Raw genomic sequence first — 12,732 nt, forward strand, 5'->3', positions numbered from 1 at the left:
GTAAAATGGGGATTAACCGTGAGCCTCACGTGGGACAACCCTGATGACCCTGTATCTCCCCCAGCGCTTAGAACAGTGCCCTGCACAGAGTAAGCGCTTAACAAATACCAACGTTATCATTATTATTACCGATTCTCTTATACTGTACTCTCTCCAGAGCTTAGTACAGTGCTCAGTGCTCGGCACGCAGTATGTGCTCAATAAATATGATTGATTGATTGTTTGATTTGATCTACTGCAAGCTTCATGAAGTAACCTCTTCCTCGCAGGATAATAATAATGTTGGTATTTGTTAAGCGCTTACTATGTGCAGAGCACTGTTCTAAGCGCTGGGGGAGATACAGGGTAATCAGTTTGTCCCACGTGAGGCTCCCAGTCTTCATCCCCAATTTACAGATGAGGTAACTGAGGCACCGAGAAGTGAAGTGACTTGCCTACAGTCACACAGCTGACAAGTGGCAGAGTTGGAATTCGAACCCATGACCGCTGACTCCCAAGCCCGGGCTCTTTCCACTGAGCCGCGCTGCTTCTATCATCGGGATCTCACCATCTAAAGGAGAACCATCAAAGTCCAGGGTGAAATCTGCCAAAATTGGTCATAAAAGACACTGGGAGAAGCAGCTTGGCCTAGTGGAAAGAGCACGGGTCTGGGAGTCAGAAGGACCTGGGTTCGAATTGTCAGTTGTCTGCTGTGTGACCTTAGGCAAGTCACTTGACTTCTCCATCCCTGTTACCCATCTGTAAAATGGGGATTAAAACTCTGAGTCCATGTGGGACAGGGACGTGGCCAACTCAATTAGCTTGTAACCACCCCAGCACTTAGAACAGTGCCTGGCACATAGTAAGCGCTTAACAAATGCCACAATCATCATCATTATTGTTATTGGATCAGAATATTGGTGAATCGCCTACCCCTACTCTATTACCAAGCTACAGACAGTGAACAACTCATCTTCAGTCAAATCAATCAATCATTTGTAATTATCGAGCACTTACTATGCAGAGCACTGTACTAAGCACTTGGGAGAATGCAATATAAGAGAGTTGGTAGATATATTCCCTTTCTGACAACGAGCTTACAGTCGCTAGAGGGCTAGATTGCTTCAGTCCTCTGTGGGCTTGTGGCTTCCACGTAAAAATGTGAAAAACTGTAGAAAAATGATCTGTGAAGCAAAGTATGGACTGGAGCGGGGAGAGACAGGAGGCTGGGTGGTCAGCAAGTGCAGTAATCCAGGGGCGATGGGATGAATGATTATATTAACGTGATAGCTGTTTGGATGGAGAGGAGAGGGCAGATTTTAGTGATGTCGCGAAGGCGGGACCGACAGGATTTAGCGATGGATTGAATACGTGGGTTGAGTGAGAGAGACGAATGAAGGATAACTCCAAGGATAGGGGCATGGGAGACGGGAAGGATGGCTGTGCCATCTACAGTGATGGGAAAGTCAGGGGAGGAGAGAGTTCGGTTGAGAAGATAAGACGTTCTGTTTGGGTCAAGTTAAGTTTCAGGAGACGAGAAGACGTCCAAGGAGAGATGTCTTGAAGGCAGGAAGAAATGCGAGACTGCAGAGAGGGAGAGAGATCAGGGCCGGAGTCGTGGATTTGGGTATCATCTGCTAGAGGCGCGTAGTTGAAGCCTTGCGAGCGAATGAGTTCTCCAAGGGAGTGGATGTAGTTGGAGAATAGAAGGGGACCCACGGTTAGGTGAGACACCCAGAGTTAGGAGGAGGGAGGCAGAGGAGGAGCCTGCAAAAGTGCCAGAGAATGAAGAGCCAGAGAGATGAGGAGAGCCAGAAGAGGACAGTGTCAGTGAAGCAGAGGTTGGATGACGTTTCCAGGAAAAGAGGGGGGTAGAAAGTGTCAAAGGCAGCTGAGAGGTCGAGGAGGTTTAGGATGGAATAGAGGCCTTTGGATTTGGCCGGAAGATCATCGGTGACCCTTGAGGGGACGGTTTCTGTGGAGTGATGGGGATGCAAGTCAGATTGCAGAGGGTCAAGGAGAGAATTGTAGGAGAAGAATTTGAGACGTAGGCGACTCGCTGAAGGAGTTTGGAAAGGAATGGCAGAAGGAAGATGAGGCGATAACTGGAGGGAGCCACGGAGTCAAAGGAGGGTTTTTTTTTTTAAGGCTGGGGAGACATGGGCATGTTCGAAAGCAGTGAGGAAGAAGTGTCGGAGGGCGAACGGTTGAAGATGGCCTTTAGGGAGGGAGGAAGGGAGGGGGCAAGTGTTTTGCTAAGGTGCGAAAGGATGGGGTCAATTGTGCAGGTGGAGAGGGTAGATTTTGAACAAAGGCAGGAGATCTCCTCTAGAGATACTGCCGGGAAAGATGGGAGAGTTGAAGAAGGGGCGGGGGGGGGGGGGGGAGCCTGGGGAGAGGCAGGGGACATTTTCGGGAGATCACGCCTGATAGTGTCAATTTTCTTAATGAAGTAGGTGGCCAGGTCGCTGGAGGCAAGGGATGGGGAAGGTGAGGAGATGGGGGAGTTTCAAGAGGGAGTAAAATGTCTGGAATAACTGGCCCAGGGCGATGGGCAAGAAGGGTGGAGAAAAGATTTTGCCAGGCAGAGGAGAAGGCAGAGAGGCAGAGTTAAAGCACGCAAGGATAAACTTGAAGCGGACAAAGTCGCCCTGATATCTAGATCTCCTCCAGTAGTGATCTGCAGTTCATGCACAAGCTGTAGATCGATCAATCAATCAATCAATCAGTCAATCGTATTCACTGAGTGCTTACCGTGTGCCGGACACTGTACTAATTAATGTCGGTATTTGTTAAGCGCTTACTATGTGCAGAGCACTGTTCTAAGCGCTGGGGTAGATTTACGGGGTAATCAGGTTGTCCCACGTCAGGCTCACAGTCTTTATCCCCATTTTACAGACGAGGTAACTGAGCCACAGAGAAGTTAAGTGACTCGCCCACATTCACACAGCTGACAAGTGGCAGAGCCTGGATAAGAGCTTGGGAGAGTACAACACAGCAACGTGACAGATTATCTGGCCGCAGTGAGTTTTCAATCTAGAGGGAGAGAAAGATATTTATCTAAATGAATGAATTCCAGGTAAATGACAATGTTGGTATTTGTTAAGCGCTTACTCGGTGCCGAGCACCGTTCTAAGCGCTGGGGTAGATACAGGGTCATCAGGTCGTCCCACGTGAGGCTCACAGTTAATCCCCATTTTACAGATGAGGGAACTGAGGCCCAGAGAAGCGAAGTGACTCGCCCACGGTCACCCAGCTGACAAGGGGCAGAGCCGGGATTCGAACCCATGACCTCTGACTCCCAAGCCCGGGCTCTTTCCACTGAGCCACGCGGCTTCTCAGTGGGCCGCGGGGCTGAGGTTAGGGCGGCCAATAAAGGGAACGAGTCAGGGCAGCAGAGAAGGGAGTGGGAGAAGAAGAAATCGGGGCTTAGTCGGGGAAGGCCTCTTGGAGGAGATGGGCCTTCAGTAAGGCTTGGAAGGAGGGGAGAGTCACCGTCCGGCGGATACGAAGAGGGAGGCCGTTCCAGGCCAGAGGCGAGGGGTCTGCGGCCAGACGGATGAGATCCGGGCGCAGCGAGTAGGTGGGCGTTAGGGGAGAGAGAAATGTGCGAGCTGGCTTAGAGTAGGAGAGTAGCGAGATGAAGTCAGAGGGCGAAAGATCAGCTTGCACTAAACACTTGGAAAAATAAACTAGAAGAAGACAAGACCCTGCCCACAGAGACTTCACAGTATAACGCGGGAAGCAGCGCGGCTCAGTGGAAAGAGCCCGGGCTTCGGAGTCAGCGGTCATGGGTTCGACTCCCGGCTCTGCCACTTGTCAGCTGGGTGACTGTGGGCGAGTCACTTCACTTCTCTGGGCCTCAGTGACCTCATCTGTAAAATGGGGATTAAGACTGTGAGCCCCAAGTGGGACAATCCGATCACCCTGTGTATCCCCCCCCCGCCAGCCCTTAGAACAGTGCTTTGCACATAGTAAGCGCTTAACAAATACCACCATTATTATTATCATTAATGCGGGAGACAGACATAAAAAGTTGAGAAACTATGTGGTATAGTGGAAAAAGCAGGGGGCTCATTAGTGGGGACCTGGGTTCTAATCCCTGCTGCGCCATTTGTCTGCTGCGTGACTTTGGGCAGATCGCTTGACTGCCTCAGTTTCCTCACCTGTAAAATGGGGACGAAATACCTGTTGGCCCTTCATCTTCGTTTGAGTCCTATGCAGACGGAGTCTGAGTCGGATCTGCTTCTATCTTATCTACCCGAGTGTTAGTACAGCGCTCGTCACATCTTAAGCAGCAGCAGCATGGGGGTAGTGGCAGAGAAGCAGCGTGGCTCAGTGGAAAGAGCACGGGCTTTGGAGTCAGGGCTCATGAGTTCGAATCCCAGCTCTGCCACTTGTCGGCTGTGTGACTGTGGGCAAGTCACTTAACTTCTCTGTGCCTCAGTTCCCTCATCTGTAAAATGGGGATTAAGACTGTGAGCCCCACGTGGGACAACCTGATTCCCCTATGTCTACCCCAGCGCTTAGAACAGTGCTCGGCACATAGTAAGCGCTTAACAAATACCAACATTATTATTATTATTAGTGAGAAGCAGCATGGTGTGGTGGATAGAGCACGGGCTTGGGAGTCAGAAGGTCGCGGGTTCTAATCCAGGCTCCTCCTCTCGTCTTCTGTGTGACCTCAGGCAAGTCACTTCTCTGGGTCTCGGTTCCCTCATCTGTAAAATGGGCTCTGCCACTTGTCTGCCGTGTGACCTCGGGCAAGTCATTTCACTTCTCTGGGCCTCGGTTCCCTCATCTGTAAAATGGGGATTGAGACTGTGAGCCCCACGTGGGACAGGGACTGTGTCCACCCCGATTTGTTTGTATCCACCCGGTCTTTAGTAATAATAATAATGATGGCATTTGTTAAGCGCTTACTATGTGCCAAGCACTGTTCTAACTGCTGGAGGGATACAAGGTAATCAGACTGTCCCATGTGGAGCTCACCATCTTGATCCCCATTTTACAGATGAGGTAACTGAGGCACAGAGAAGGCAGTGTTTAGCGCATAGTAAGTGCTTAACAAATACCATCATTATTATGCCTATTATTGACTTGCCCGGAGTCACACGGCCGACAGGTGATGGAGCTCGGATTAGAACCCATGACCTCTAACTCCTAAGCCCGTGCTCTTTTCACTAAACCACGCTAAGCGCTTAACAAACACCGTTATTATCGTTACTCATTATCATTACTTTTATTAAAATTCACCAATAAAAGAAAGAAGCACTCAAAAAGTGTAGGATGTAAAATGATCCATATGAAAGTTCACAGAGAAGTACCGAGGGCCAAAGTATCGAGGGAATGCAAAAGTGCTGAGAAGCTAGTATGGAAAACGCGTCTGGGAGAGAAGAAATACTGATTGAAAAAGACTCTTGAAGGTAGGAGGGGTCAGTGATTTCACAAGGGGTTCGAAGATGGGGAATGCCGTGATCTGGTGGATGCGAAGAGGAGAGTTCTGAGCGGAAAGAAAGGCCTAAGCACGAGAAAATGAGGCTGAGGCACAGAGAGAAGGAGAACTTGAGAGGAATGGAGAGCGCGAGCTCCATGTTGTAGAAGAGGGAGAGAGATGGAGTGTCTTAAAGACAATGGTCAGGAGTTTCTGTTCGATTTGATCTAGGTATAGGAACTGCAGGACATATTTCCCCCCTCTAAAAATAAATGCCACTGATAAACTTCTGAATTGTTCTAAGTGGGTCCTCTTGACTGCTTAATTCCTCCTTCGGATTAAAACGGCAAATTACTGTAAATAGATACTGCCATCCTGGTAGAGTTTTTTATCCCCTGATTTTTTCAAGCTATTTTTTAAACAATTATTATATGTCGAGCACTGTTCTAAGCGCCGGGGTAGACACATGCTTTTTCAGGTTGGACGCGGTCCTCGTCTCACACGGGGCTCGGTTTAAATTGGAAAGAGTCCAGGTTAGACTGCCAGAATTGGGACCTCTGGTCTTCGCCTTGTCTGTTCCTTCCGTCCCTGTGGTTGTTAGAAAAAGCAGTTTGGAGCCTTGGCTCCTAAGTGATCTTTCCTTGCTGTCCAATGTCTCCGAAGGGGGGCCGGGAGAGGCTGAAAAGTGAGGTGAGACTTCTGTCATGGCCATTTGCGGGGAAAATAAAAAGGGTGGGATGGTTGGGAAAAGGTCAGAAGTCATAAACATAAAATTTGCAATAAGTCCCTTACCACCAATGGGCTTTTTTTTTTTTTTTTTTTTACCCACTTATATTCTTTGACTTTTAATAAGGAGCAAAATAGCACATCGCTAAATTCCCATGTCAGAGTGGTTAAGCTCAAAGCTTATATTATCACCACAATCCAGCCAAAGTCTCTTTGATTTTTACAATGTGTTCATTTACTTTAGGAAAGGACTGCGAGGAGTCTTTTGGTGACTTTTAAAAACTGAAAAAAAACTCATTGACAGATCCTGAGTCGGTTCTTTGCCAGCCTAAGGTTTTTATTAAAGTAATAATGATGATGATGATAACGGTGGTATTTGTTAAGCGCTTACTAGGTGCAGAGCACTGTTCTAAGCGCTGGGGGAGACGCAGGGTCATCAGGTTGTCCCACGTGAGGCTCACAGTCTTAATCCCCATTTTACGGATGAGGGAACTGAGGCACAGAGAAGTTAAGGGACTCGTCCACAGTCACACAGCTGACAAGCGGCGGAGCCGGGATTCGAACCCACGACCATAACAATAATATCATTATCGTAATAATGATAATAATACTACTAATAATAGTGGTTAGTCAATTAATCAATGGGATATATTAATATTAATGATAATAATGATAATAGTGCGATTTGTTAAGCTCTTACTACGCGTCAGGCACCGTACCGAGCGCTGGGACGGACACAAGCAAATCGGTTCGGACACAGTCCCTGTCTCGCGTGGGGCTCACAGCCTCAATCCCCATTCGACGGACGAGGTGACTGAGGCCCAGAGATTTGAAGTGACCTGCCCCAAGGTCACAGAGCAGACGATAGGCGGGGCCAGAATTAGAACCCACATCCTTCTCTGACTCCCGGGCCCGCGCACGATCCGCTGGGCCACGCCGCCTCGCTAACCGAAGGCACGATCACCCAGAATCCAGTGTTAGTACTGGATTTCTTGAGTGGATCTCCTCCGGTGTCAAGAGTTGTGTGGTCTTCCTGCCCCCAGCTGCTTTCTCCTCCCCCACCCCCAGGTTGCTCTGATTCCGTTTTTCAATCGACCTATCATCAGTCTAGCCTCCTTCAAAGGACACCCTTATCTTTCTCATCCACTCAGATTGTCAGTTCTCTTACCCTTTTGCTAACTGAATGGAATACTTACTTAACAAAATTAACCCACCGCTACAATGACCGTGAAAGACTGAAAATAACTCTCTCCGGATTTTGGGTTTCACGAAGAATGGATGCAACTCACCTTTTAATGAATCCGTTAATCCCTCCAAGAGGGCTTCTGGCTTGAATAGTTTGCGGTGCCCAATTAACTTCGGGCCATTTATGGTGGCGTGCTCTATCCGGTCCGTTCACGTGGCGCTTCGGATATTTGTCTGCTGGCTTATGGCTTTTTTTTCTTTTCCACATTTGTCAATAGGGGCCTGTCTTGTTTCTGTACGTTGCATTTCCAAGAAAACCCAGGGTGGAGTGGGAGGGGGCAGAAATCCTCAAGTTGAGCAGCAGAATACAGCTCCCAACTGAAACATAAACACAAACAAAATCCGACACCCCTTCCCCCACAAGGAATTCAAGGGCTCGAATAAACGAACGGACATTTCGGGGGATCGACAGACTCGATTTCTGTCTGACCAGCAGAGGGACGGAGTTCTCAGATTCCCTCCTCGTCCACTGAGCTAGCCTGCCTCCGCTATCGCAGGATTTAAATCTGGGAACTGTCAGCAGAAAACAAGCTGAGGGAAATAAGCCATTTCCTCCACCCCCTCCACCCAGACTTAACCTGGCCTGGAATGCTGATATTTTGGTGTCTTTATTACTTCTGAGGGCGTCAGAAAAAAGGAAAATTGTTTGTCCCATTGTGCCCCAGATAGAAATTATGTAATGATGGTCTTGTTAATTAAGTGATGATGGCGTTTGTTAAGCGCTTACTACGTGCAAAACACTGTTCTAAGCGCTGGGGGGATAAGAGGTGATCAGGTTGTCCCACGTGGGGCTCACAGTCTTCAACCCCATTTTACAGATGAGGGAACTGAGGCACAGAGAAGTGAAGTGACTCGCCCGCAGTCACACAGCTGACAAGCGGCAGGGCCGGGTTTCCAACCCATGACCTCCGGCTCCCGTGTCCGGGCTCTTGCCACTGAGCCACGCTGCTTTCTATGTTGGTATTTGTTAAGCGTTTACTATGTGCAGAGCACTGTTCTAAGCGCTGGGATAGATACAGGGTCATCGGGTTGTCCCACGTGAGGCTCACAGTTAATCCCCATTTTACAGACGAGGTCACTGAGGCCCAGAGAAGTGAAGTGACTCGCCCACAGTCACACAGCTGGCAAGTGGCGGAGGCGGAATCCGAACCCATGACCTCCGACTCCTAAGCCCGGGCTCTTTCCACTGAGCCACGCTGCTTCTCTGATACATGTCTATATCTAGTTACCTGTCTGGTCTCATGCATATATTTAACTTCTCTGGATAAAAAAAAAAAAAGGAGTCCTAAAGCAAACTCAATCCGCAGAGTATGCCTATGTAGATGCTAAAACAGCGTTGCTCAGTGGAAAGAGGCCGGGCCTGGGAGTCAGAGGTCATGGGTTCTAATCCCGGCTCTGCCACTCGTCAGCTGGGTGACTGTGGGCAAGTCCCTTTACTTCTCTGTGCCTCAGTGACCTCATCTGTAAAATGGGGATTAACTGTGAGCCTCACGTGGGGCAACCTGATTACCCTCTATCTACTCCAGCGCTTAGAACAGTGCTCGGCACATAGTGAGCGCTTAACAAATGCCAACATTATCATTAAAAATTTTGTAATCTTCAGAAAATGGTAGTGGTCGTGTGACTGAGTACTTGCTTTATGTGGTGTACTGTTACTCGTCCCTTGGGAACGACCAAATAAAGAAGTGACGCTTTCCCTGTCCACAAGGAACTTACACTCTAAGGAGGAGAGACATCTAAAATACTTCCAGTTAGAATGGTCACTGTCTTCTCGTTTAGTTTTCCGGGAAGAACGTGGTGAATGGATCAGCTGAAAGGTCGGCGCTAGAAATGGAGTAATGAAATACACACACCTTCAGTTTAACCCGATACGTTTCCGGAGAAGCAAACGCAATTTACCGCGTGCGTTTGCTCCCTCCTCCTCGGATTCATTCCCCGCGCCGGAGAACCTTGCATTGGCAAAGCCGTCTCAAAGAGAAATCCTCTCCCGAGTGTCCGGTCACGGCGGCGTCTCCCCGAGCCTACCTGCGAAAGCCAAGCTTGCCGCGCGTTCAAAGTAACGGGCATTTCCTCTTCCTTTGGGAATTCTTTTTTTTTTTTCCCCTTTCTACGTGAAATGGACTATATTCCAAACAGCTTGTTAAATGTGTGACAGATGGGCCTGAAACCGGGCCGCTCGCGGGCTCCAGACCTGCCCGCTTGCTAATAAAGCGGCTACAGATACAGACACTCTGCAACAGGGTTTAAGTTCCTTTTACACTTGCTCATGTTTCAACATGCAGCCACTCGGCAGTTTGTGTTTTCAGCGGGACAAGTGAGTGGATGTCTATGCATTACAATTCCAGACATCACTCCGTACCAGATGTGGTGCCTTTATTTTGAGTAGGGCGAGAGTGTCTGCTGACCTTTCCTCACCCCGTGTCCAATGAAAGATTGACTGCCCTGGGTTTTCTTATGGTAAACCATATATTAGAAGACAGTAGATTTACAAATTAATTTGGGATTAGTTTCGGTACGACTACGTGCGGAATTATTTGGCCCGCGGATGAGAAATGAAAATCTCCCTCCGAAGGAAAAAAATGGGAGAAGTGTCAAATTTTAATCCAATTTCCCTGAAAGAATCATCATGCCCCTAGACCCTTCCCAGAACTACAATTAATCATTTCCAGCGAGAACCTTTTTTTCCCCAGACTCTGCCCCTAGCCACGCTTCAACGGCCAAACTTCCCTCCCTGGCCCGAAGCAAGGATTTAGGGACGCATTCAGAAAAAAATGAATCCGCGTTCTGCTGGACGGGTCCAGAGGCGTGAAGATGCAGTAGTCCGGTGGCTATTCCGAGGTACGTGAACACTCAGTAGGTTGGAGGAAATGGGATACGAACCCAAAGCCAGAAAGCGGGCCATCTATGTTTCGTTCAAAGGTCTGCTCCGCTTTAATCCCTGCTAGAGAGAACCCGGGCGTCTGCGTCTCGCGAAATCAAAAGGAAACTAACCCCACAGCCGGGCGTCTAAGTGCAAAGACATTTTTTTTTATTAATTAAAATAAGAAATTTTCTAATTAAAGCCAGATGACCAAGGTAGTTCTAGCAGAGCAGATCAAAAGATAAGGCCAAAAGGCCCCATTCTAGGATAAAAATACACATTTTATAGTGCCAAGACATATGGGCTATAAACATAACTACACACAATAAAAACACCCTGAAAGAGTTGTGTTGCGTTTTGAAATATTAAAACCTGAACCCCCTCTCAACATGACTCTTGATATTGAACAGCGTTATGATTCTGGACGGTTTTACTTATTTATTGTCTATTTTGCAGCTCAGGCGAGAAAGCACATTGGAGAGAGGACACAGTTTATGCAGCAAGATGGCTTGCAACAATGGATTCTGTTTAGTGCACTATTTGATATGATCATTTCCTGAAAAAGTGCTCACGTGACACCTTATTTTCAAAGCATGGAAGAAAAAAAAAAAAAAATCAAGTGCCTGCACTGGAGCTAGATGGAACGGAGTGGAATTAAATCCCCTCTCTGAGCAGCGCCAGGAGTAGGCAGGCCCTGGTGATTGCCGGATCTTCTACTGCATACACGCATTTTCTGCAAAGCCAATTAAGCGGGCCACCATAAATGGGAATAAAAATTCTGCCGGATCAGGTGTTTTTGTTTTCGAGGGGAGGGAAGGGGGGGAAGGGGGCTCGTTTCCATAGGCATGCGCACCCCCCTGCCCATTTTGTACCTTTCTGTGGCTTTTTTACCTCATTAAAGGAAAGCATTTAACTGGGGCCCTTGTGGCCTGGTCGTTCTTTGCTGATTCAGCTAACTTGACGCGGAATCAATTTCCAAAGCCTCCACCTCCTGGAAGCAAGAAAATACGTTTCACTGAACGATGATCCTAATTTGCAGACCGTGCTCGAGAAGGGGAACGAAAAGGAGAAAAGGTAACGTAGAGGATCGTGTGATGCGGGCGTCTCTCACGGAAATCACCGTTGCTGCGCACGTCTTTCATGGAAGGCCCTGATTTCCTTGGGCCTTTCTTTTGCGTGAGGAAAGGTCCATTTGAGGTTACTGTAGTACGGATCGGCAATAAAAATAAATATCTTCAGAATAAAATTTTGTAACTCAGTTCGTACTAAGGAGTCTCTAAAATTCCTAAATCCCCTTTTTATTAAATCGATTTTAATCAGAATCAAAACCCAGGAACTACTCTGGCATGAAGGTAAATGCCAAGTCTTCGTAACTGGGGAATTCGTTCAGAAACTGCTTTCAATTGGTTAGCAACAACAATGTTTTTCATCTAGTATTTTATTGCCTTTCTGGATTCTTTGCAGAGCCCACTCTGAAACGAAAATGAGTTTGAATTGAGTAAATGCTAATCCACAGCGCTTTTTATCCCGGTGGAAAGAGGGAGGAGGCCTGTCCCGGCAGTTGTGCCGGACACACTCGCGTGCAACAGGGAAGGAGAATGGTGAGGGAACTTAATCACTGTTGTCTCTGTGTGTCTGTTGTGTGGATGGCAGGGGGTGTCTGGTCAGGGTGACCACCCTGGGCTCTGTATTAAGGGGTGAGAGGGTCACGACTGGCTGAAGGAACAAGGTAGCAGAAAAAAAAAAAAAAAGAACTTATTGTGTCTCCTTCCCGGCACTTAGTATGGCATAATGGCTAGACCGTGGACCTGGGAGTCAGAAGGACCTGGGTTCTAATCTCGCCTCTGTCACGCGTCTTCTGTATGACCTTGGGCAAGTCACGACCCTCTCAGTGTCTCAGTTACCTCACCTTTAAAATGGGATTGAGTGTGAGCCCCTTGTGGGACAGGGACTGTGTCCGACCTGATTAATTTGTATCTAATCCAGCACTTAGAACAATTATCGGCCCATAGTAAGTGCTTAGTTACCTTAATTATTATTACTGTAATGCTTGACTGACCCTAAAGTTATTATTATTAGTAATAATAATCATGGTATTTGTTATTATACTATACTATAAATATCCCTTGGTCCAAAGCACCAGAACCTCTGCGTTCAGTCCACTGCCATGGACCACCGGGATCTGGCCTAAGGCCGTCACCAGGAAACACGGCAGCTTCATTCCAGGGAAGCCAATGAGCTAAGATCATGCAGGACAGGAATGACCTTTTGAAGAGGGAGGAGCTGAGGCCTGGGCTCACCCTATCCTGGAGCCCTCATTCATTCATTCATTCAGTAGTATTTATTGAGCGCTTACTATGCACAGAGCACTGTACTAAGCACTTGGAATGGACAAATCGGTAACAGATAGAGACAGTCCCTGTCCTTTGTCGGGCTCACGGTCTAATCGGGGAAGAAGGACAGACAAAAGCAATAGCAATAAATAGAA

At 47.8% G+C, this 12,732-nt stretch overlaps 1 long non-coding RNA gene across 1 annotated transcript; it reads left to right on the plus strand.

Moving 5' to 3' along the window:
* Positions 1-9,911: 9,911 nt before the first annotated feature.
* Positions 9,912-11,866, plus strand: LOC114806600. Its single transcript, XR_003754643.2, has 3 exons — positions 9,912-10,222; positions 10,701-11,318; positions 11,709-11,866. It is a non-coding gene; the product is annotated as an uncharacterized LOC114806600 (long non-coding RNA).
* Positions 11,867-12,732: the final 866 nt, after the last annotated feature.

The sequence above is a fragment of the Ornithorhynchus anatinus genome, chromosome X1 (genome assembly GCF_004115215.2).
Source record: "Ornithorhynchus anatinus isolate Pmale09 chromosome X1, mOrnAna1.pri.v4, whole genome shotgun sequence".
NCBI classification, from domain to species: Eukaryota; Metazoa; Chordata; class Mammalia; order Monotremata; family Ornithorhynchidae; genus Ornithorhynchus; species Ornithorhynchus anatinus.